Source organism: Colius striatus, chromosome W (assembly GCF_028858725.1).
Source record: "Colius striatus isolate bColStr4 chromosome W, bColStr4.1.hap1, whole genome shotgun sequence".
Lineage (NCBI taxonomy): Eukaryota > Metazoa > Chordata > Aves > Coliiformes > Coliidae > Colius > Colius striatus.
This window is the reverse complement of record NC_084789.1, coordinates 14,177,086-14,200,888: the sequence shown is the minus strand read 5'-3', so window position 1 is coordinate 14,200,888 and position 23,803 is coordinate 14,177,086. Positions and strand designations below refer to the sequence as shown.

General features: G+C 44.8%; 1 pseudogene; it reads left to right on the top strand.

Annotated features, from left to right (window-relative positions):
• Positions 1–222: 222 nt before the first annotated feature.
• Positions 223–1,783, top strand: LOC133628651 (heat shock protein beta-3-like; annotated as a pseudogene).
• The last annotated feature ends 22,020 nt before the right edge of the window (positions 1,784–23,803 follow it).

Here is a 23,803-nt window from a genome sequence, read left to right as displayed (position 1 = left end):
AAGAAAAGAATATTTCACATCATTTGTTTGACCATTATTCGTAACAACAGCACAATATTGCCATAATTGGAGGTGCATTAAAATTTTGTCTATGCATGAATGCTGTATATGTGAAAACCGTTGAAACCAGTCAAGACCAAAGCACTATAAATAGTGCTCTATAGTCTGTGGATAAAAGATGAAACAAATCTCCCAGTGTTGGAGCACAGCATGTCCTATTAAATGTTAAGCTCTGCCTGTGCTAAAAGTGAAAGATTATATCAACTGATAAACTAGTCTGTGGGTAAGGCATACAACTGGGAAATTTTCTCTAACTCTGTAGCTTCCCCAAAGTGACAGGAGCAGCAATTTATCTTTCTGCCACAGGAAAGGCAGAAGCTAAGACACTGGGTGGAAATTCCTGTACCCTATCAAGAGCAGTTTGCTGTCCAAGAGCTGGAAGTGATGTCAAAAAAATAGGGTTAAATGTAACAATTATGTATGTCTGTATTGAGACTATGAAGAGAACCTAATCTTGAAGAACAGCACAGAGAGCCCCAAGATAAGAAAGGCTTTACAATTGCTGACTCATTTGGAGAAAAGTTCATATAAGTGTGACTCTCCAACTAATTTTAGGCAAATATACTACTAAAACATAAACTTCTGTGAATAATGAGCATGCTAATTAGGACATCTCCCTAAATGATTTAAACATGAAGTTAAATGCATAAACATGAATATGTGTGATCATGGGCAGTAATAGAAACTGATATCAGAATTCGGAGATTTGATATTTTTTCTTAACCCTAAATCCCTATCCTCACTTGCTATTTTATACAAGCATGATTTCAGTTGAAATGGCAAGAAAAGAGTTTAAAGTGCTTAAAAGTGCCAGTATCTGTTGTGTAGACACCTGGAGCCAAAGGCCTTAGAAATCAGCCTGAGAGGAGACTGAGGGAGGGAGAGAATGAGAGAGCCTGATGACAGCAGTCAGTTATGTTTTGGCTATAGATTGTGGGACCAAGCAGAAAAACAACTTCAAAACAGTTTCAGCAAAACTACAGTGTTCAAAAATTAGATAATTACTTCATTTCCTCATTTCTCTGTAATGTATATAAGGAACGTTCTTACATTTTTTGGTGTGCACCTTAGTTGGAGCAATCCCCCATGCACCCAGCCCTGCAATAAAGGAATGCCTGCTGCTTAATGCTACAGTGGTGGTAAGGAGTTTATTTCCTGATTTTGATGATAAAACTGTTATTCACCAATCAGTTGTATCTTGTTACTACAAATATTAAATGAATCAAAACATGTGAAATGCTGACTGTTTTAGATGCCTAGCACTCTATTCTGCAGGAGAGAAATAAAGACAAATATCTCAACTCAGTGTATTGAATGGCTTCACTGGGTGAAGAACCCTTATTAGGGACAACAGAAGCACACAAATTGCATCACTCTTTTTACGCTTTGGGCTCTTCTACAGCTGCACCGAGCAACAGAAGGTGTATCACAGAATGTATGTCTGGGGCTGGGAAGAGTGGCCAGGAGGAGGAAAACAAGCTTTCAGGTCTAGCTGGACGTTGTGCAGTTCCACCACAAAGACATCATTATTCAGACTTTTGAAGGCTGGTTCCTGATTAAAGTTCATCATGGACTTCTGATGGAAAAACAAGGTTTCATATCCAGAAGCTCTACTAGACAATACAAATTACCTAATTGAGTGGAGAACAAAGATTTATCTTTACCTTTCTACCATGATGGCATTTTGGCTGTTGAAATGAAAAACTCACTGGGAAAGAATTAGAGTATTGCCCATAGTTATTATCCATCTATGAGAGGTGGAAATGGGCTGATTTCTTGGGAAGAGTATAGGAACATTGCCAGAGCATGCAAAGGTGCAACTAGAAAGGCTAGAGCCCTTCTAGAATTAAATATAGACAGGGAAGTTAAAGACAGTAATAAGTCATTTTTCAAAATGTCCTGATTTAGGCCCATCAGGGAAAAAAAGACCACGATTACCGAAGAGGCTGAAAATTGCCAAAGGGCAGGGAGAGCTTAATTGCCACTTAAGGTGCAGGACAAAACAGACCAGGCTACTTGGCTTGGGGAAGAAAACAGAAAATAATTTAATGCAACATCAACTAAAACATAACCTTAAAACCCAAAACATAACCAAAATAAAACAACACAGAGTAATACAACAATGAAGAGTCCGACCGGCCTTTTTAAGAACATCTTCTTGCCACACCTCCCCTCTTCCTGGGCTCTGAGCCCTGATCCTGGGGTTTTTACCTCCTTCCCCCCTTAAAGGCTTGAGGCAGGGAGTGGGGGTTTCAGTTAGTCTATTCCTGATAGCTTCTGCCGTTTGTCCCTCCTCAGGACAGGTAGACTCCCCACCCATCCTCCCTGCAAGTCCATGGGGTACCTCACACACATGACAGCCCTGCACGGGCTGCTCCAAAGCGCATTTATTCCAAAGGCTGCAGCTCCTCTTTGCCTCTCGTGTGGGTCTGCTCTGTGGCGTGCAGGCTCTCCAGCACGGCCTGGCCATGACCGTCTCCCCAAACAGTCCCTCGCCCATCTAGGCTCACTCATATGGAACTGCTGGTAACTCTCAGTCCTGTCATGGGTTTTCCATAGGTTGCAGGGGTACAGCTTGCATTCTCGCTACAGCTTGCAGAGGTGTCTCTGGTATATTGCTTCTCCTTCCTTCCTCCTTCTCTGGCTGTAGGGTCCGCGTGGTCGCCTTCATCTTGCATCACTCATACACCTCCTGCCAACACTTCAAATTCCCATCCCCTAAATAGTGATCACAGAGACACCAGATTGACCCAGCTGGGCCGGAGGTGGATGTGAATCCAGGAGCCAGGGGAGAGTCTGCAAACTCTTTACCGGGTCTTCACTGCAACTCGCTCCCCCATTACTAAGCAAAAGCTGCTCCTTGCTAAACCAGAACACAAGCACATCAGCAGCAGAAGGAAGAGGAGAGGGAATGTGGGCCCACTACGAAACAGACGGTGCCCTGGTGACCAAGGATGCAGAGAAGACAGAACTACTTAATGACTTCATTGCTTCAGTCTTCACAGCCAAGGCTGGTCCTCGGGAAGCCCAGTAAAGCAAGGATAATAGGATGGCCAGGACAGCAGAGGACTTGCCCTGAGTGGAAGAGGAAGAGATTAAAGACTTGTTGGCCAAGCTTAAGGCTCATAAGTCAATGGGTCCTGATGGGATGCATCCTAGAGTGCTGAGGGAGCTGGCTCATGTGATTGCTAAGCCTCTCCATCATTTTTGAACAATCATGGAGGACAGGCGAGATGCTTGAGGACTGGATAAAGGTCAATGTCATTCCAGTCTTCAAAAAGGGCAGGAAGGATGACCCAGGAAACTAGAGGCCACTCAGTCTCACCTCCATCCCTGGAAAAGAGATGGAATCCTGAATGCAGTAACTAAACATATGAAGGATAAGATGGTTACCAGAGGGAGTCAACATGGCTTCACCAAGGGGAAATCCTGTTTGACCAACCTGATAGCCTTCTACAAGGGCATAACCGGCTGGCTAGATGAGGGGAGAGCAGCAGATGTCATCTACCTTGACTTCAGCAAGGCTTTTGACATTGTCTCCCATAACATCCTCATTAGAAAGTTCAGGCAATATGTCATGGATGAGTGGACAGTGAGGTGGATCGAGAGTTGGCTGAATGACAGAGCCCAGAGGGTGGTGATCAATGGTACAGAATCGAGTTGGAGGCCTGTGGCCAGTGGAGTTCCACAGGGATCAATTCTGGGGCCAATCTTGTTCAACATCTTCATCAACAACCTGGATGAGGAGACAGAGTGTACCCTCAGCAAGTTCGCTGATGACACCAAACTGGGAGAACTGGCTGATTCGCCAGAAGGCTGTGCTGCCATTCAGCAGGATCTCAACCAGCTTGAGAGTTGGGCAGAGAGGAACCTCATGAGGTTCAATAAGGATAAGTGCAGTCCTGCATCTGGGAAGGAACAACCCCATGCACCAGTACAGGTCGACCTGCTGGAGAACAGCTCTGTAGAGAGAGAGAGACCTGGGAGTCCTGATTGATAATAAACTAACCATGAGCCAGCAATGTGCCCTCATGGCCAAGAAGGCCAATGGCATTCTGGGATGCATCAAGAAGAATGTGGTCAGCAGGTCGAGGGAGGTTCTTCTCCCCCTCTACTCTGTCCTGGTGAGGCCTCATCTGGAGTCCTGTGTCCAGTTCTTGACTCATCAGCTCAAGAGGGACAGAGAATTTCTGAAGAGTCCAGTGCAGGTGCACCAAGTTGATTGGGGGACTGGAGCATCTTTCTTATGAGAAAAGACTATGGGAACTGGGGCTGTTTAGTCTAGAAAAGAGAAGACTGAGAGGGGATCTTATTCATATTTACAAATATCTAAATGGTGGGTGTCAGAAGATTGGAGCATCCCTTTTTTCTATGGTATCTAGCAACAGGACAAGGAGTAATGGGATGAAGCTGGAACACAAAAAGTTCCATTTAATTTAAGAAAAAATTATTTCACTGTTGGGATGTGTCATGGTTTGGCCCAGCTAGCACAGCAGCAACACGACAGTCTCCCGCTCGGTGCCCCCATTCACTCCCACCCTCATTAGGATGGCAGAGGCCCCAGTAAAATGGGAGTAAAAAGATAAGCAAGGTTGTTGTGGATTAAGACAAGGGCAGGGAGAGCTCGCTGCCAATTACAGTTCTGGGCAAAACAGACTTCAGTACTCGACTTAGAGAGGAAGTAGGAAAGTTTATTCTACAAGAAACAGAACGGAATAAAAGTAAAAAGGGAGTAGGATGATGAGAAAATTACAACCAGCACTTCAAGATCTCCCTCCCCCATCCCTCCTTTCTTCCTGGGCGCAGCACACTGCTCCCGATATCTCTACCTCCTCCCCCCTCAATGGCTCAGGTGGGCAGGGAATGGGGGATGTGGTCAGTCTCTCACAGATGGGCTCTGCCACTTCTGTCTTCTCAGATGAGGACAACTCCTTGCATTCTTCCCCTACTCCAACACAGGGTTCCTCCCCCGGGACACAGTCCTTAAGGATCTTCTCTGGTGTGAGTTGTTCCCAACAGCTGCCGGCTTCTGCCGATACAGGGTCCCTCACACGGGATGCAGTCCTTGGTGAATATCTCTAGCGTGGATTCTTCACCACAGTTGCAGTTTCTGCAGTTGCAGGGTCCCTCTCTCAGGACAAGGCCTCTTCTGGGCATAAGTTTAATGAGCTGCTTTGTCGTGGGTTCCTCCCCACAGTTGCAGCTGTGGATATTGGATCCCTTCCTTGGGACATGGCCTCTCCCAACCATAGTTTTAAAGAAGAAAATCACTGCCCGTAGCTTGGGGTCTGCAATACAGTGATAAAGGGTCCCTCCCACAGGACACGGCCTCCTCCAGCCATAGTTACTGTCCCTGGCTCGGGGCCTTTAATGAAGTGAATTGCTGCCCCTGGTCTGGGGCCAGCATTAGCAAAATGAGTCTCTGCCCCTGATTACGGGCTCATTATCAAGATGAGTCTCTACCGCTGATGCAGGGTCTTTAAAGAAATTAAAATAAATCTCAGCTTCATCAGTTCTCTCCATAGAATGCAGAGGAGTCTCTGTTCCAGCACACCTCCTCCTCTCTTTCATCACTGACCTTGGAGTCCGCATGGCTGTTTCTCTTACTGTTCCTACTCCTTGCACCACCACCAGCCAGAAAAAAAAAAGAAGGGACAGAAGAAGGAAGAAGAAGGAGGAAGAAACCTCCTCTCCTGGTTTCTTCTTAAAAAGTGATCATGGAGGCGTCTAATGTCAGATGTGGGTCTGACTCAGAGCTGCGGAGAGTTGCGAGCAATTTCTTACAAGAGCCATCTTTACAGTCCCTTCCCCTTTACCAGAAACGGCTGTCATGTCAAACCATGACAATGGATTAAACCAATCCCCCTCATTATCACTTTTATTTTCATTGTGCCTGATTTCTCATGCATCTCTCTCTGGTAGTGGCTTTACCGAGGAGGCCTAGTTTTGCTTAGTTATGGTAATTTACTTATGAATTTTACTTAAAAAAAAATAACTATTCAATAAAATTATTTGAATTTTTATACCTTCTGTAACACAGTGGTCCGCTTAGTTTGAATGTTTATTCCAGAGGATGAGCTGGCTTGATCTTGCTGTAGCGAATCCATGGAGATATGCCTTCAATTTTTACCGCAGTGTATACTGTGAGCAGGATCTGGAAAGGTCCCTTCCATTTTTCTTTCAGAGATTCATTGTTCTAAGTCTTTTAAATAGACCTAGTCTCACGGTTGGAAAGGATGGACAGGAGTGTCTATGGTGATAGATTCGGACAGAGTAATGTGTCTTTGAAAAGCAGTCATAGTTTTTCTTAAATAAATCAAATACTGTTTCAATTGTTTCCCCTTTTACAGAAACATCCCCAAGGAACACGGGTACTTGGTAAGGTTTTCCATTTACCACCTCATAAGGACTTATTTTCTTATTTGTCTCCTCTTATCTAGACTAAACAGCCCCAGTTCCCACAGTCTTTCCTCATAAGAAAGATGCTCCAGTCCCCTGATCATCTTAGTGGCTCTGGGCTGGACTTTCTCCAGAAGTTCCCTGTCAAGCCACCACAACTATTTTTGAATACTTGGGGTAATACAGTCCATGTAAACTGTGGTTTTCATCCTGTTGTAGGGTTTTCCCATTCAAAGGCAAAAAGCACCTGGCTATTTTCCCCCAGAGGTATACAGAAAAAGGCATCTTTGAGATCTAGAAGTGCAAACCATTTATGCTCTTCGTTCAAGGCTGTTAACAGGGTATAAGGATTAGCTACAACTGGATGTATATACTGAACTATTGAGTTTATTGCTCTTAAATCTTGCACTAATCTTTAGTCTCCACTACCTCGTTTCTTTACAGGCAATATTGGGTTGTTATTTTCTGATTCATATTCCACTATCAATCCATACTACATTAAATTCTGAATTATTTTCTCTAATCTTTTCCAATCTTCTCATTTCAAGTGATATTGTTTTTGCCTTACCGGATTTGTGCCCTCTTTAGGGATGACCTGTTTTGCCACTTTGGATCATCCCAGAACTTCATTAGCCCATACTAGAGGAGTAACTGCATCTTCTACTTCCCCAGGAATTTTATCATTTTTTGGTTCATTCTGTAACATAAAAATTTTTACTTCCATAGCTTTTGATTTGGGAATCAATAATTCTATTTCTCCATTTTTAAAAGTTATTTGTGTCTCTTATTTACTTAGCAAATCTCTCCCCAGTAGAGGTACCAGACATTCAGACATAATTCCCCACTGCTTTCCTAACTAGAAATTTTAGAGGCTGAAGAAAAGATTGACTTTCAGCTTTCCCTGTAGCACCAACAACTTTTGTAACTTGTTTACTTAGTTTCCCTGGGCAGATGTTCAACACACAATAATTCGCCTCTGTATCAACAAGAAAATCTATTTCTTAATTCCCCAGTGTCAGAGTAGCCAAGGGTTCTGCTGGGGAGGTCTCCCCAGTCCCCTTCAGGATAAATTTCATACAATCATAGAATCATTATGGCTGGAAAAGTCCTTTAAGATCATTGAGTCCAATCAGTCACTTCACACTACCAAGCCCATCACTAAATCACGTTCCTCAGTACTTCATCTATGCATCTTTTAAATATCTCTAGGGATGGTGACTCCACCACCACTCTGGGCAGTCTGTTCCAATGCTTAATAACCCTCTCAGAGAAAGAATTCTTCCTAATGTCCAATCTAAACCTCCCCTGGCGCAACTTAAATCCATTTCCTCATGTTCTATCATTTGTTACTTGAGAGAAGAGATCAACCCCCACCTCACTACAACTCCCCTTCAGGAAGTTGCAGAGAGTGATCATATCTCCTCTCACCCTTCCCTTCTCTTCTCCAGACTAAACATCCCCAGCCCCCTCAGCCGCTCTTCATAAGACCTATTCTCTAGACCTTTCACCAGCTTTGTTGCCCATCTCTGGACATGCTCCAGTGAAGAGCAAAAGCAGATATACAGAGAGGAAAAACCTAAGAAATTAGAAGGACTCAGTTTACTGTAAACTAACATCATAACTCAGCTCACTGGAATTGGAACCATTTGTCCGTAAAGGCCTTGAAGACCCTGAATGCTGATACCGAAGAAGCTGGTGTGCAGACAGCTGCAGATAAGAAGGAGTTGGAATGTGGAAAACAGAATTGTTTGCATCCTGCTCTGTGGCATGGAAATCGACCAGGAGACACTGTACAAGCGCAAGCTCAAAGAGGACTTATTATAATATGAAGCAGGGATAGGTCATGAATATGTAATAGGCGCTTATGCACACCCCTACCTGTACACTATAAGTAGCCCCTTGTTAGACAATAGGGTGTGCGAGTTGGGCAGAATTATCTCCCTCGCAATACATACCTGCTTTATAACCCTTAATTGTGGTATAGAGTTTGTTCCGCACGTCAATTGGTGAGCTAGCCAGGAGACCCTCTCTGTCCAACTGCGTGGATCAGTTGGGTGTGGGACATTCTAGGTGTGCCACTGGACTGTTTCTCCCATCCCCAACTGATTGCTGCAGGGGGAGAGACGGACTGGCCAGCGGACCAGGTATGTAAATTGGGGATACCTGCAGGGGGTATAGGGGACAAGTCTATAAGCCGTGTATGGGACGCTTCATGCAATAACGAGGAGTAGTAGAGCTTATCAAGAGTCTGTAAGTCGTAAGGGGAAGGGTATAAGTACCTCTTGTGCATGGTGAGGGAGTGATACTGCTCGCCCCTAGGAAAGAGGGGTAGTAGAACTTACCAGGACCCTGTGAGTCATAAGGGGATATAAATACCTCTTGCACATGGTGAGGGAGAGACACTACTAGCCCCTGGGAAATTAGAAAATTTACTGATATGGTAACTTGGGCGCTCCTCGCTGGGATGTCTGCAGCACTGTGTGTGGTAGCTATCATTGTATATATTTGCTATAAAATTTCTGTACCGGTACTGTGCATATTTTAGCATCGCTAAGAGCTCATTTTAAGCTTAACTCATGTGCTGTGGAGTGCTTGTGTGTGAGTGTATAGTAGCGTGAGACGCGTAGCACAAGTGCGGAGCTCTAATCCGCGTTTCTGTTATCCCACGAGGGAAGCAACCAGAGATGAACGGAGCGAGAGATCATTGCTGTATGTTGGAAATTTGTTCTGTGCTTTGTGAATTGTTGGGTGTATGGTAGAGTGCTGGAGTTAGGTAGAAATCTAAAACTTTAGATACCAGTAAGGGGAAAAGCAGACACCAAGGTGGGGGGGGGGGGATGCGCCCGGGAGAGGACTCGAGCTACTGACCTTCGAGTTGCCAGCTGGATGCGCAAGTCCGTTGCACCACCAAGCGGTTTCAAGTGTTACACGAATAGAACTAGACAGGACAGCCTGATCACTCTGAAAAGGGATGGGCGCACTGTTCCTCCCCAGATAGGGAGTCAGGATTCTGCAGGTTGCGGGAACATATCAGGTTTCGGTGTTTAGGTTACCATAAGTCTTTATTGGGTTATCCAGCTAAGCTAAGAACGCTTATAACCCCTGGACAGGAGTTGTTGTTAGTTTTGTGGGAAGTCCCTGAGGACTTGGGGACAGACTATTTGTTGTTGTGATGAAGCGAGTGGTGCTCATGCAAGGATGTAAAGAAACAAGGAATGCATGTACAAAGACACACACGAGCAACATAGTACAACCAGCAAGGTTGACTCAAAACCACCCCTTGCTTGCCCTCCACTTCCTTAGATATGCTGTCTCCTCCCACGTCATGACCCGGGGCTCAATTGATTAACTTGCAGTGTCTGTTTCTGATAATTGGAAGTGATGGACCAGCTGTATCATCTTTATTAAAGAAATTTCTGGCTAGTCCAAGTCATATTCGTACCCACAATTCCCCCTTTTTCTTTTTGGACCAGCCAGCCTTCAGCAACACATTTCATAAGGAAAGAAAACATAAGTATTTACCCCCATGGCCATGAGTTTACAATGAAAGATCAATAACAGCTACATCACTGAAGAACATAACACAAAAGTCCATTTTATAAATTCAAGATAAACACGTGTTGCCGGAAAGAACTCATACTGGCGAGAAAGGATGAGTTTCTTGTGCTTCAACTGATGTTTTTCACTTCTTAATTGTAGTATCAGATTCTTCTTTAACTTTTTTTTAGCATGCATATCTGCTAGCATTATTAGGTTGTTGGAAATATCTTCATCTGTAAAGACACACCACTTTTGCTTCCATGTTTCCATTGGCAGTCCTTCAGTTCTCCTTAATAAGATACCGAGTGCTGGAGGACTTTGCAACAACATGCATGGTGCCACAGTTCATGGGTTTTACCTTTGATGGGGTGACGGATTGAGGGTGGATCAATTGTTTTTTTCCTCAGAGTTGTTTTTTTCCATTGTTCTTACAGTCATGCAGTCCTTTAGGTTGATATGGCTTGATCCACTTTGCTGGAATCCACCAGGGACCTTGATCTGTAATGACACAAGCGTAATCTCTTCCTCACGTTAACAGATCCTCAGGTCCTTGCCACTCTCCAGTGGTGGGGTTCTTATACCATACTTTAGGTTTATTAGTAAAATCCAGATCCCGACTCATCTGAGCAAAATGTGTTAATGCCGATGGTTCAATCTGGTTTGTCACGATTCTTAAATGATTCATTGTATAAATAGTCTTCATTAATCTATCTTGAGGGCTCACTCCATAGTCCCCCATTTTTTGTTTTTCCAGCAGCCATTTTAGAATTTGACACATATATTCAATAATGACTTCACCAGTAAAATTGCCTGGGATTCCAGTAGTATGTTTGACTCCCCATAAATTCAGAAACTTGTGTGTTCTACTCGCTATATATCCCAAACCATTATCAGCTTTTAATCTTTTGTGGGACACCAAGGACTGCAAAACAACTTCTCCAGTGTCTCATAATATCTCGAGCACTGTTGCTCGTTAAGACTGTGGCCCATATCACCACTGAAAAGGTATCAATGGTTACATGTAATCATTTAAGGCGTCCAAAAGGAGCATAGACTGTGACATTAGACTGCCATATTCCTAATGGTGCCTGAAACCTGGGATTGACTCCTAGACCACTTTGATTCTGTCAAGCAGGGCATGTGGAAATGATATACTGAGCGTCTGATATTGTAAGGTCAAATTGCTTTGCCAGCATTTTTGCACCTTGATGAAAAAATGTGTGATCTGCGGGCTTGAGAAAATTTGTCAATCATCAGCCCCATAGGTATTGATAAAGGTGTTGCAACTATCTTATCAACAATTTCATGTCCTTTTCACAACCCATCTTTTCAACTTGAATGGCTTTGAATATGTCCAATATAATAGACAATTCAACATTCATTTATCCAGTGCCAGAGCCATACGAACAAGTTATAAAGATTCTTATTAGAAATTTCTTTCAGTAATGCTCGCTCTAAGCAAGTGACAGCATCAACCACATATAGTGAGTCAGAGATGATGTTTAATGGGATGTCTGACCATTTCTCAAAAGTTGTAACCACAGCTATTAGCTCTAACAGTTGAGCTTAGCTGCCTGGGGAGTGAACAGTTAGATTGTGCCATTGTCCTTTCTCCCATGAAAACACTCCTGCTTTGGCTTGGATCTTACTTGTATCAATGAATACAGTTAGACTTTAACGGGTACTGTTGAACTCAGTGGCCGGCCTTCCATTTGAAATGTAACGGAAAACAATTTATGGGTTGGATAATGATTATTTATAGTCCCCAGGTATGACAACAAGGTCCATTGTAATTCATCAGACTGCTGCAGTGCCCAGTTCAAAAATTCATCTGTTAGAGGAATGAAAATGACATCTGCCTCAATTCCTGCTATTTCCAGCAGACATTTTCTGGCCTTAACTATTATTTTTGCAATTGCCTCTATTCTAGTTGTTATTGTTTTTTGCAAATTATGTGGTAAAAATATCCATTCCAAGATTCTCAATGGATCTTTTGCTACTGAATCCCATTGCATAAAGACTACCATTACATATTGATTTTGACTTATCACAGCAATGTTAATAGACAAATCAGAATCATATCTGTGACTGTAGTTATTGACTATTTTGTCCCCTATTTTTTCTATCGCTTGTATTTGCTGCCGGGACAGTTTTTGCACACTGTCATCTCTACTGAGCCTTTTAACAAAGGCATTAGTGGCACAAGATCCTCATTCGTAATACCATATATAGTTTGTACTCATTGGATATCACCTATTAGCGTTTGGATGTCTGTTAAATTAGCAATTTCCGTTTTAATTGTCATTTTCTGAGGATAAATGCATGCACTGGTGATAATATTACCTAAATATTTCTAAGAGGCAATATCCTGCATTACTGCATTAACAGGTCTCAAATCATGTAATAATTGCCATTTCCCTGACTTTTTAGGAATAGTAAAAATTGGTGTATTCCATGGACTACTCGACGGCTTAATATGTCCTTTTTCTAGTTGTTCATCTACTGATTCATTAATCTGGGCGAGCTTTTCTTCACTTAGCAGCTATTGATCAATCCATACTGGTTTATCTGTGAGCCAAATAACTTCCAGATTGGTCACCCATCAATGGCTGACACTAAAAATTTTCCTTGGACATACGATAGCCCATTTGTCTGAAGGTGTCTCTATCTAAAAGCCAGACTGAAGTATTCATTACATAGGGTCAAATTTGCACATGCCTATTTTCTTCACCTTGAATCCACACCGAAATTAGATCTCTGCTAATTTTTGTCATCTACATGCCCCCTACCCCAACTACAGGGGTCTCTAAACTCTCTAAAGGCCAGTTTACAGGCCAATAGTATAATGGAACAATGGTTATGTCTGCTCCCATTTCAAGTAACACATTGTAACCAAACATTTGTTCACCATTTGAATGTTGGAATACAACCATTTGCATGGGTTTTGCCTGCAAAAGTGGTATTGCAGGTCTTACCTCAGGTACACCAGTGGATCCAAAACCACCATCTCGATGCTCTTGAACACCTGTCAGTGGAACTTTAGCCCTGAAAGGAACTAATTGAACTATTCTAGTCCCTTTAGCTATATAAACTGGCAGCTGTCACTCTTTAATCATTATTCCAATGTTTCCTTGATAATCAGCATCGATTACACCAGGGAGCACAAAAATGCCTTGTCGAGCGACCAATGATCGTCCTATGAGCAGAGCACTTAAACCATGACCCAGGAGTCCATTAGCATTGGATAGGATTATTTGAACTTCTGTATTGTTGATGGTTATATCTATTTCGGCTTCCACATCCAATCCTGCACTTCCTTTAGTATCTGAGCAGATATGATCCAGGCAGTCGCTGTTGTTGAAGGGTGTTTTTGTGTCACTGTGCTCACCCTTTTTACGCTCGTTACGCTGTTTCCCTTAGGCGCGCCATGTCTGGCCACTCAAGAGTGGCACTTAGTGGCTCTGTGTTCAAATTTGCCACATATAACAATTACCATTAAATCTGCTGTTGGACCCCGATATTCTAGTTGAGCTATTTGTCCATACCAATGGTCTAGATCAACATAGGTTTTTCACCTGTCTTAATTTTCCACAATTGAAACACTTGACCCTCTGATTTCCTCTGCCCTGTTGAACTAATGATTTTAATGCTGCTGCCATAGCTTCAGCCAGATATGCCACTTTTTCTTCTGAAGATACTACTAGAGAGCAGGCTTCTATCATGTCTACTAAGGTTGCAGTCCACAGGAGAGCTTCCACGATCTTCTTACAATCATAGTTAGTATTAGCAATTGCCATGTGCAGTCCCATTTCAGCTTTTACTTCAGCCAATATGCTTGGTACACAATCCAGTGCTGCTCCTAGATGGTCTAAGAAAGTTATAAAAGGTTCATCAGGCTTTTGTATGATGGTTGTATACTGGCATCCCCATGTCAGGGACGGCCTTAAATGCCTGGCGAGCCAATGTTTGTGTTTGTCATAAAATAGCTTAATGTAGTCAAACCTGTACTTGAGGGTCAGCAAATTGTCCTTTGCCCAGCTTGTCAGCTGTGACAACCCATTGTGGATCCCCCTGCTGTAAATCTAGATTTTCTACTACTGTTACCTCCACTCTCTTTTCCCATTCAGATTCCCATAGTAGCACTTGAGTAGGCTTCAGCACCGTTGGGGGAGACAAACAAAAAGAAGACGCAGGAGAGAGTAATATCGACTGCGCCACCGGTGCTGGGAATGGCGCCAAGATGGGCGGTGTCGAGAGGGGAGAAATATCAGGTGCACCAGGAGCCACCAGAGATGGCGCCTGACGGAAGTGGGGGCGGGAGAAATGAGGAGTATCAGCTGCCTCACTGGCCACCAAAGATGATGCCTGGAGGAGGAGACGGCAGAGTACCGGGAGGTGGTCAGACATCGCTGCTGATGGGAGATAGAGAGTAACAGCTTTATTTGCTTTTGTTTCGTTTCTCTCGTGTGTGGCTTTGCTGCTTCTTTATTAAACTGCTTTTATCTCAAAAAAAAAAAAAAAAACAACCAAACCACAACTATTTTACTGTGAGAATGACAGAGCAGAGGAGCAGGCTGCCTGGGGGGGGTTGTGGAGCCTGCTCCCTTGGAGATCATCAGGACCCACCTGGGCATGTTCCTATGTGACCTGATCTGGGTGAACCTGCTTATGCGGGGTGGGTAGTTGGACTGGGTGATCTCTGGGGGTCCCTTCCAACCCCTAACATTCTATGATTCCATGATTCTATGATGCAATGACCGATGGGGGCAGATATGAATGGGCTCCCCTAGAAACAAAGGTTGTTAAGGAGCTGAATGGGACTGTAAAGACACACATTTACAGATGCCTCATGAAAGACCAACACAGCGGCAGTGGTGTGGAAACAGGGAGACAGATGGGAGAAATTCTTGCATACTGACGCCACAAAATCAGTGCAATATCTGAAGGCCAAGACTGTCGCCCTTGCCCTGGAGACATGACATTCAACGCCGCTCAATATCATCACCGACTCGAGATTTGTTGCTGAACTAGTTTGACAATGTGCACGAGCCATTTGTGCCTCCACCGGTATATATAATGCTTTACAAACTCGTGCTGAGTCCTGTTCTATTATACACATCAACAGTCAGACCAATATTCCGGGGGTTTTCACCGAAGGTAACCAAAAGGCAGACAAAGCGTTGAATGCACTCACGCTACTCTAAAAGTACAGTTCAACCGTCTTAGGGAGGGGGAGAGCATGGGACATAGAACTCCCCCCGATAGGCAACACGTTATTTTAATGCGCTGTCTGTACGTCCTTAACTATTTTGTTTGAGGGTCAGGACCCATACTGGCGCAAGCACACTTTAGGGAGCAAGAACCGGTAGCAGTAGATAAATTACCAGCAGTCAAATTGTGGCAAATCGACACTGGGGAGTGGTAGTCAGGGTGGAAGCTTAGATGTCTGGGCCAAGGGTATGCTTGCGTAGAAAAGGAGGGAACCCAGCAGTGGGTCCCAGCAAAACAAATACAACCAGAGATATGAGTCTAATGGTCTACTGAGTCTCTTTTGCAGATTGATGTGTTCTTCGGAGTGCTCGCTGTGACACAGATCTAGCTGGGGTCACTCAACTATTGGTGAGTTTGGGCAGCGAAGTAGAACACGACCAACACCTGTTTATATCTTCCCGCAATTGGCTCAGCCAGTAAATGTGCTGGGCAGAAACGTCACGTATCAGGCCGTGCCACAGGATGCTGGTGTCATCGAGCTTAGGGAGGGGGAGATATTGTAGGCATCCGGAAGATCTTGGGTTGTAACACAAGAGGTGGAAGGTACAGAAGAGGCGGGCACGGTGTGGAGTGGAAGGAGGTGCTTGTGTTAGCAGATAAAAGCACATAGTGTAAACAATTAGTTGGAATAAAGCATCATCCATACTGAGTATGCAGTGATCTTGTCCCCTCAGCGTTGGTGGGCTGAGTGATCCATCCGGGCGGCCTGTTGATGTTGCCAGTAGCAGCAACAGTTGATATCAGTTTACACAGTTGAATTGTATCATTAAATGCATTTCCTAGATTTTCCCAACGTTCTATTTCATATACATCCTATGGGAAGGTGAAGAAATCTACATCCTGTCCCCACCTTAAAAGTCTTAGCAGTATCTCTCTTTCATAGTTGCATCCTTTCTCAGAGAGGATATGCTGGAGGGTGTCAATTGGAATCTCTTTTTGCTTGCTACCTTTCCCACTTTCCCATTTTCCCAGTGTCTCTCTCTCACACACATACACACACGGTTTGTCAGCTGCATCACCTTTATTAAAGAAATTTCTGGCTGGTCCAAGTCATATTTCAACCCACAATTTGTAGGTGTTTAATAGTGGTTTGTGTGGAAGTTAGGGAAAGGTAGAATTGGAGGGTGGTATTATGCAAAACCGAGCAAGGAATTTCCCTAAACAAACGTCTTAGGATGCATATTGAGACACTAGAAGGAATCGGCTGGGGGTTCAGGGGAACAACAACAAGGGGTTGAATTTTTAGTGGATACTGGTGCTACATTTTCTACGCCTGTAGATGATGATTTTGTAACAGTAAAGGGAGCTACTGGACAAAGTGAAAAGGCATAATTTCTCCAATCTTTAATGTTTGAATTGGGAAAACAATTGGGGATCCATAAGTTTCTTTATATGCCAAACTCACCCAAGCCACTATTGGGGCAGGCCTTATTAGGAAAATTGGAAGCAGAAGTAAAATTTGGAAAAGACGGGAGGTGATCAGTTAATTGAACTTTTAAATTTAGCCCTGATCAGTCCATCTGAAGAGATGAGAGTGCCGAAGGAAGTGGAAAGACCAGGTATTCCCTAAGGTATAGGCACTGAAATGCCCAGAAAGGCAAAAACAGCCTTACATATAACAGCTAAAATTAAACCAGGCACCAAACCGGTAAGAGTGAGGCAATATCCTTTGAGGTTAGAAGATAGAAAAAGGATCTGCCTGATCATAGAATGATTTTTGTAATATGGATTACTAGTAGAATGCAAATCTGAATACAACACTCCAATATTACCAGTAAAGAAGTCGGATGGGAATTATGGAGTAGTTCAGGACCTTAGGGTCATAACAAAATAACTGAGGATTTACACCCTGTGGTGGCCAATCCATATACTTTGCTGACAAAACTGAAACCTGAATTGGCCTGGTTTACTGTACTGGATTTAAAGGATGCTTCTTTCTGCCTACCTTTGAGTCCTGAGAGTCAACTGCTGTTTGCCTTTGAGTGGGAGAATCCAGAGACAGGGAGAAGGACACAACTTACATGGACTGTACTCCCATAAGGCTTTAAAAACAGCCCAACTCTCTTTGGCAACCAGTTGGCTAAAGACTTAGAGCAGTGGGATCGACCACCTGGGGTTGAAACATTGTTGCAGTATGTGGATGACATCCTGGTAGCCACTGAAACAGAGAAGTAAAATATAATATGAACTGTAAGTTTATTGAAATTTTCTCGGACTAAATAGTTATCAAGTTTCTCCACAGAAAGCTCAAATGGCTCGACAAATGGTGACATATCTAGGATATGAAGTCACAGGTGGCAAATGGACCCTCGGAGCGGCACAGGAGACCATCTGCCAGACTCCCACACCACAAACAATTACGGTTCTGTCATGGTTTGACATGACAGCCTTTTCTGGTAAGGGGGAAAGGGCTGTAAAGAAGCCCTTCCTGTAAGAAGTTGCTCGCAACTCTCCCCAGCTCTGAGCCAGCCCGCTTCTGGGGCTTGAGCCAATTAGATACCTCCACGATCACTTTTTAAGAAGAAGCCGGAAGAAGAGGTTTCTTCCTCCATCTTCTTCCCTTCCCTTCCCTTCCCTTCCTTCCCTTCCCTTCCCTTCCCTTCCCTTCCCTTCCCTTCCCTTCCCTTCCTTCCTTCCCTTCCCTTCCCTTCCCTTCTCTTCCCTTCCCTTCCCTTCTCTTCTCTTCCCTTCCCTTCTCTTCTCTTCCCTTCCCTTCTCTTCCCTTCCCTTCCCTTCTCTTCTCTTCCCTTCCCTTCTCTTCTCTTCTCTTCTCTTCTCTTCTCTTCTCTTCTCTTCTCTTCTCTTCTCTTCTCTTCTCTTCTCTTCTCTTCTCTTCTCTTCTCTTCCTCTTCTCTTCTCTTCCCTTCCCTTCCCTTCCCTTCCCTTCCCTTCCCTTCTCTTCCCTTCCCTTCCCTTCCTTCTCTTCCTTCCCTTTCCTTCTCTTCTCTTCTTCTGGCTGGTGGTGGTGCAAAGAGTAGGAACAGTGAAACAACCATGCGGACTCCAAGGTCAGTGATGAAAGAGAGGAGGAAGTGTACTGTAGCAGAGACTCCCCTGCATTCTATGGAGAGAACTGGTGAAGCTGAGATTTATTTCATTTCTTTAAAGACTCCGCATCAGTGGTAAAGACTCATTTTGTATGACACCATATCAGGGGCAGAGGACTCATTCTGCTAAAGCTGGTCCCAGATCAGGGGCAACGATTCACTTCATTAAAGAGCCCCGAGCCGGGGACAGTGACTATGACTGGAGGAGGCCGTGTCCTGTGGGGGGGAACACAACCACTTCACTGCAGACCCGAGCCAGGGGCACTGATTTTCTTCTTTAAAACTATGGACAGAAGAGGCCATGTCCCGAGGAAGGGACCCAATATCCACAGCTGTAACTGTGGGGAGGAACCCACGACAAAGCAGCTCATTAAACTTATGCCCAGAAGAGGCCTTGTCCTGAGAGAGGGATCCTATAACTGCAGAAACTGCAACTGTAGTGAAGAATCCATGCTTGAGATATTCACCAAGAACTGCGTCCTGTGTGAGGGACCCTGTATCGACAGAATCCGCAGCTGTTGGGAACAGCCCACAGCAGATAAGTTCGTTAAGGACTGTATCCGGGGGAGGAACCCTGTGTTGGAGCAGGGAAGAATGCAAGGAGCCATCCTCATCTGAGAAGACAGAAGTGGCAGAGCCCATCTGTGAGAGACTGACCACATCCCCCATTCCCTGCCCACCTGAGCTGTTGAGGGGGGAGGAGGTAGAGATATCAGAGCAGTGAGCTGGAACCAGGAAAGAAGAAGGGATGGGGGAAGGAGATCTTAAAGTGATGGTTGTAATTTTCTCATCATCCTACTCCCTTTTTACTTTTATTCCCTTCTGTTTCTTGTGGAATAAACTTTCCTACTTTCCTCTCTAAGTCAAGTACTGGAGTCTGTTTTGCCCGGAACCATAACTGGCAGCAAGCCCTCCCTGCCCTTGTCTTAATCCACAACAATCTTGCTTATCTTTTTACTCCCATTTCGCTGGGGGCCTCTGCCATCCTAACGAGAGTGGAGGTGAATGGGGGCACCGCGCGAGAGACTGTTGTGTTGCTGCTGTGCTAGCTGGGCCAAACCACGATAGATGCTCCATACTTTCCTGGGGATGACAGGTTGGTGTCAGTTATGGTTTTATAATTACGGACTTTTGGTGAAGCCACTCTATGAACTTTTAAAGAGTGACTCAAAGAATCTCACTTGGACTGGGGAAGCCGTTCAGGCTTTTCACAAATTAAAGCAAGACCCCATGTAGGCACTGGCCCCATGCTTACCAGATCCTATGAAACCCTTTTGATTATCCTGTCATGAGAAGCAAGGAATTGCGCTGGGAATACTGGCTCAGGAGCTTGGCCTGTACCAGAAGGCAGTGGCATACTTCTCCAAACAATTGGATGAAGTAAGTAGAGGATGGCCTAGATGCCTGAGGGTGGTGGTGACAGTAGTAATTAACATCCAGGAAGCTCCAAATTCACAGTGGGCCAAAAGATTAGTGTTAGTGTCTCATACAGTGTCCACTGTACTGGAAGCAAAAAGGAGACACTGGTTATCCCCACAAAGATTTTTCAAATATCAGGCCATTATGGTAGAACAGGATGACAGTAACATTGTCAACCCAGCATCTTTCCTTAGTGGAGTTACAGGGGAACCACTGACTCACGATTGTCTGGAAACCATTGAGGCAGTCTACTCCAGCTGACCAGACCTGAAGGAACAACTGCTGGAGGATGCTGAGGACACATGGTATACAGATGGCAGCAGCTTCGTCAAAAATTGGGCAGCACAAAGCAGGGTGCGCAGTGACCACTACAGACAAGGTAATAGAATCTGAGGCCCTTGCCTCAGTCAGAAATAATAGCTTTAACTCAAATGTTAGAGTTTGCTAATGACAGGAAGATTAACATTTGGACAGATTCCCTGTAAACTAACACCATAACTCAGCTCACTGGAATTCGAACTGTTTGTCCATAAAGGCCTTGAAGACCCTGAATGCTGATACCGAAGAAGCTGGTGTGCAGACAACTGCAGATAAGAAGGAGTTGGAATGTGGAAAACAGAATTGTTTGCATCCTGCTCTGTGGCATGGAAATCGACCAGGAGATACTGTACAAGAGCAAGCTCGAAGAGAACTTATTATAATACGAAGCGGGGATAGGTCATGAATATGTAATAGGCGCTTATGCACACCCCTACCTGTACACTATAAGTAGCCCCTTGTTAGACAATAGAGTGTGCATGTTGGGCAGAATTATCTCCCTCGCACCTGCCAATGCAATACATATCTGCTTTATAACCCTTGTGGTATAGAGTTTGTTCCACATGTCACCAGCACCTTAACGTTCTTGTAGTGAGAGGTCCAGAACTGAACAGAGTATTCCTCCACAGTTTGGAGCGGGCAGAGTCAGGCTGCGGTACAGCGCAGGATGATCAGAGGAGAGTGGGGGAGTGCGAGCCTGTGTTAGACTGGGCACCGTCTGGCACGCGAGGGCAGACAAATAAAAAGAAAACGCAGGAGAGAGTAATATCGACTGCGTCGCCGATGCCGGGGATGGAATTTGCCCCTTCCATCCGTAGCTGCCGCCGCGCAGTTGCTTCCTGTGCCCATTAAGTTTCTCCGGAGTTTTACTGTGAGGGTGATGGAGCAGTGGAGTAGGCTGCCAAGGGGCAGGTTGTGGAGCCTGCTCCCTTGGAGGTCATCAAGACCCACCTGGGCATGTTCCTGTGTGACCTGGTTTGGGTAAACCTGCTTATGCGGGGTGGGGGGTTGGACTGGGTGATCTCTGGGGGTCCCTTCCAATCCATAACATTCTAACTTTCTATGATTCCATGATTCTATGATTCCATGATTCACTGACCGATGGGGGAAGATATGAATGGGCTCCCCTAGAAACAAAGGTTGTGAAGGAACTGAATGGGACTGTAAAGACACACGTTTACAGATGCCTCATCAAAGACCAACACAGTGGCAGTGGTGTGGAAATGGAGACAGATGGGAGAAATTCTTGCATACTGACACCACAAAATCAGTGCAATATCTGAGGGCAAGGCTGTCGCCCTTGCCCTGGAGGCATGGCATTCAACGCCCCTCAATATCGTCACCGACTCGAGATTTGTTGCTGAACTAGTTTGACAATGTGCACGAGTCATTTATGCCTCCACTGGTATAGCAGACTTCATATTGAATGCCTTACAAACTCGTGTTGCCCCCTGCTCTATTGTACACATCAACAGTCACACCAATATTCCGGGGGCTTTCACCGAAGGTAACCAAAAGGCGGATGAAGCAGCGACACATGTATGGCTTATCTCCACTCAAGAGGATTTCCCAGCAGCCAGACAGCTACACGCCTTTTTGCATTGTGGAGTGCGGGCTCTACATCATCAGACCAAGATCCCTCTCCAAGTGGCAAAGCAGATAGTTGCTGCTTGCCCTCAATGTGCTTCAATGCTACCATGGGAAGCTGGAGTTAATCCCCAAGGGTTGCTCCCGAATCAGATCTGGTAAACGCATGTCACAATTTATGAGTCCCTTTGTCCCAACCATCACCTCCATGTCACCATTGACACTTGCAGCGGCTACACACTAGCTACTCCCATGAGCGGAGCCACAGCACGCCACAGGATCAGACACTGGCTACAATGTATAGCCGTCCTAGGATGTCCTGAACAAATCAAAACTGACAATGGGTCTTGTTACACCTCCCATGTGACACAGGAATTCTGTCAAACCTGGCAGATCAAATAGGTGCATGGCATCCCTTAAAATAGCCAGGGACAGGCAATCGTTGAACGTGCTCACACTACTCTTAAAGTACAACTCAATCGTCTTAGGGAGGAGGAAAGCATGGGACATAGCACTCCCCCGATAGGCAATGCACTGTCTGTACGTCCTTAACTATTTTGTTTGAGGGTCAGGACCCATACTGGCGCAAGCACACTTTAGGGAGCAAGAACCGGTAGCAGTAGATAAATTACCAGCAGTCAAATTGCGGCAAATCGACACTGGGGAGTGGGAATCAGGGTGGAAGCTTAGATGCTTGGGCCGAGGGTATGCTTGTGTAGAAAAGGAGGAAACCCAGTCGTGAGTCCTGGCAAAACGAACACGACCAGAGATATGAGTCTAACGGTCTACTGAGTCTCTTTTGCAGGTTGACATGTTCTTCGGAGTGCTTGCCATGACACAGATCCAACTGGGGTCACTCAACTATTGGCGCGATTGGGCAGTGAAGTGGAACACAACCAGCACCTGTTTATATCTTCCCGTAATTGGCTCAGCTAGCATGTGTGTTGGGCAGAAACGACACGTATCAACCCATGCCACAGGATGCTGGCGTCATCGAGCTTAGGGAGGGGGAGATATTGTAGGCATCTGGAAGATCTTGGGTTGTAACACAAGAGCTGGAGGGTACAGAAGAGGTGGGCAGGGGGTGGAATGAAAGGAGGTTCTTGTGTTAGCAGATAATGTAACTCTTCCAGTTTGATCCTTATGTGATTCAAATGAATACTTACTTAATCAATAGGTGATTGAGTTATTTGTAAGTGCTTAGCTAATTGATTAAACTATTACCAAGTGATTAACAAGTGCTTAACAAGTGCTTAATTAGTTATTGTGTGTGGGGAATTTTGTGGAGACTTGGCTAGAGAAAAGAGGACATGATAGAATACAGCTGGTTAGTCAGTAAGCATTAAGCAATAAGATATTGGACTCCTGCTCAAGGCCGTGAGAGCAAGAGAGCTGTATGATAACAGGATGAAAAAGCAGGAGCTTAGTTTGGGTTAAGCAGCCACAAGTATCTGGAGTATGTTGAAACAAGGGCGAGGTTTGCACCTAACTGGGAACCAATGATGAGCTTAGCTTTTGCAATATGTATGAGTCTGATTATTGTATCTATAAAAGAGTTGTATCTTTGCAAATAAAGTTGAGACTTGTTGCACTACAGGGTGGGCTTGTCTCCCGTTGTCTTCAGCAAATGGTGACCCCGACGCGATACACGAAGGACGTGATATACCAACTGGGCGCCACGGCGGAGCGACGAAGGGGTTTGGGTCCCATGCAGCAAGGACGGCAATAAGCGTGAAAATTGGGAACACGCCGTGCCCTGGGTGACTGTATAGACGAGCCCGGCCGATACGTGCCGCCAGACCTTGAAGGACTGCAACAGCGCGCTGACAAATAGGTATGGAAAGGCAAGCGGCATATGATTTATTTACTGCATTCTTGCAGAAGCGGCAGATAAAGGGTATAGATCTGCAAAAAGACCTACCAGGGTTGTTAGCTTATGGGTATGCTAAGGGAGTGTTTCAGAATCCACATACAGTGCATGAATTGAGCGAATGGCATAAATTTGGGGATTTGCTGTGGGAAGCTACCCTGGAGGACGATGAGATAGCTGAAAAGTTAGGGAAGCTTTGGAGGACAGTGCACAATGAGTTGTTGCAACATCAGGCAGAAAAGAAGGCTGCTGAGCACGCATCAGAGCACAGAGTAAGAACAAAAACGATGAG